The sequence below is a fragment of the Talpa occidentalis genome, unplaced genomic scaffold (assembly GCF_014898055.3).
Source record: "Talpa occidentalis isolate TD23 unplaced genomic scaffold, MPIMG_talOcc4v2.1 talOcc4.1017, whole genome shotgun sequence".
Lineage (NCBI taxonomy): Eukaryota > Metazoa > Chordata > Mammalia > Eulipotyphla > Talpidae > Talpa > Talpa occidentalis.
The window spans coordinates 12487-15035 of NW_023601013.1; the positions used below are offsets into that span (position 1 = coordinate 12487).

General features: G+C 77.4%; 1 pseudogene; it reads left to right on the forward strand.

The window, feature by feature from the left end:
* The first annotated feature begins 1054 nt into the window (after positions 1-1054).
* Positions 1055-1827, forward strand: LOC119237835 (forkhead box protein O1-like; annotated as a pseudogene).
* The last annotated feature ends 722 nt before the right edge of the window (positions 1828-2549 follow it).

The following is a 2549-nucleotide window of genomic DNA, read 5'->3' on the forward strand; positions in this document are numbered from 1 at the left end:
CGGGGACGCGGCCGTGGGGCGGCCTTGACCCCACCCCCCACCCCGGGGCGCGGCGCCAGGGGCTCGTGCCGCCCGCGCGGGGCCGGCGGACTTGACAGATCGTGGGGCGAGAAAACAACACCCAGAAACAAAACCCCCCGACTTCCCCACGGCTCCGTGCAAAGAAACAGTGGGCGGGGGCGAGGGGGCGCGAGTGCGTGGACACCCGCGAGGCCGCCTCCGCCCGCCCGCCCGCCCGCTCACCCGGCGCCCCGGAGCTCCGAGCGCGGCCCGGGCCCAGCCCCCCGCCCGGCCCGCCTGGGACCCCGAGCGCGGCGCGGGCTGAGCGGGCGGCGCGCCCCTCGGGCTCCCGAGTACTCGGCTCCGCTCCTCCGTAGTAAACAAAGTGCCGCCGCCGCCTCCACGCTGGTTTGCCTCCTAGCAATCAAAACACTGAGGGCGAGAGACTCCCAGAAACACTCGAGAATCACCAGAAAATAATAACACCCCAGAAAAGAGCGAGCGAGCGCGCGAGTGTGTGAGAGAGAAAAACACCCGCTACCCCCACCAGCCCGCCGCCGCCTCCCCGTGGAAACCGGCCCCGCCCACGCCGCCGTCCACTGGCTGCCGGGGCGGCGGGGCCGCGCGCTCATAGGCCGCGCGGGCTGTCAGTCAGGGGCGGGCCGGCGCGCGCGCCGCCGCGGGCGGGGGGCGGCGGCAGATCCCGTAAGTCGGGCAGCAGCGTAGTCGCTGCAGCCGCAGCCGCCGCCACATTCAACAGGCAGCAGCGCCGCCGTCGCGCCGCCCGAGCGAGCGAGCGAGCGGCCCGCGGCGCGTCCAGCCCCTGTCCGCCGGCCCTGTCAGCGGGAGCGCGGCGCCGGCGCGGCCGGCCCGGCGTCTCTGGCTCGCCGTCCAGCCCGGGCAGCGGCCCCCGAGGAGCCTGGATGGTGACGGACCCGCGAAGTTAAGTTCTGGGCTCGCGCCGCGCCGCCTCCGGCTTCCGCCCGCCCGCCCGCCCGCCCGCGGCGCCGGCCCCGCCGGCCCGAATCTCGGACGCGCCCCTCGAGCCCCTGCCCCTGGACGCCCCGCGCCGCGCGCGGCCCCTTCTCGGCTCTCCGCGACTGGGGGAGGGGCGGGGGTCACCATGGCCGAAGCGCCCCAGGTGGTGGAGATCGACCCGGACTTCGAGCCGCTGCCCCGGCCGCGCTCGTGCACCTGGCCGCTGCCCAGGCCGGAGTTCAGCCAGTCCAACTCGGCCACCTCCAGCCCGGCGCCGTCGGGCGGCGCGGCCGGGAACCCCGACGCGGCGGCGGGCCTGCCCTCGGCGTCGGCGGCCGCTGTCAGCCCCGACTTCATGAGCAACCTGAGCCTGCTGGAGGAGAGCGGGGACTTCCCGCAGGCGCCCGGCTCCGTGGCGGCGGCCGCGCGGCGGCGGCCGTGGCCGCGGCGGCCGCGCCGCTGCCGCCGCCACCGGGGGGCTGTGCGGGGACTTCCAGGGCCCGAGGCGGGCTGCCTGCACCCCGCGCCGCCGCAGCCCCCGCCGCCCGGGCCGCTGTCGCAGCACCCGCCCGTGCCCCCCGCCGCCGGCGGGCCGCTCGCGGGGCAGCCGCGCAAGAGCAGCTCGTCCCGTCGCAACGCGTGGGGCAACTTGTCCTACGCCGACCTCATCACAAGGCCATCGAGAGCTCGGCCGAGAAGCGCCTCACGCTGTCGCAGATCTACGAGTGGATGGTCAAGAGCGTGCCCTACTTCAAGGATAAGGGCGACAGCAACAGCTCGGCGGGCTGGAAGGTGAGTGGCCGCGGGCGCGGGGGACCCCCGCCTCCGTGTGTGGCGGCCGCGGGGCAGGTGAGGGGGCGCGTCTGCAAGTCCGCCGGGCCTGGCAGCGCGGGGCGCGCGGCGGCGCGGGGCTCCGGGGGCGGCGGGCTGGCGGCCGCTCGGGCGCGGAGGAGGCGTGTGCGCGCCGGCCCGGCGGGAGGGCGAGGCGGAGTGGGACGGGGTCGGGGAAGGGGCTCGCCCGGGCACCCCGGGGGGGCGAGGGGTACGCCCAGAAGTGGACTTCGGAGGGGCGGAAAAGTTTGCCGGTGGAAGGAGAAAGGCGTCCGCGGGCATCTGCATCCCCGGCAGCCCGCCGGACTCCTGCCCCTGCGCCTTTTCCCCCCGGACCTCCGGGGTGAGGGCGGCTCCTCCCCGCCCCCACGGCGCGCCTCCCCCCTCCCCCCCAGCCCTGGGCCTCGCCGCGGAGCGGTTTCCGCCGCGCTGGGCGGGGGAGGCTCCCGGGGGCCCGGGCTGCAGGTGGCGGGGACGGGCCGGCCGGTGTGCGCCTGGCCGCGCGGTGCTTGGAGCCCGGTGTGCACTTTGATTTGGTTTTACCCAAAGTGCCCTCGAGAGCGTGGGGCCCGGGCGCGCGGAGCCCAGGGTGGCTCAGCGTATCCTACACGTGCGACGGGGCGGCCACCTCTCGCCGAGCGCCGGCGCCTGGCCGCGCGGGGCGAGCAAAAGTTCAAGTGTGACCCTCGGCGGGGGCGGGGGCGGGGGCGGGGGCCGGCGGCGCGGGAGGGGCCGCGCGC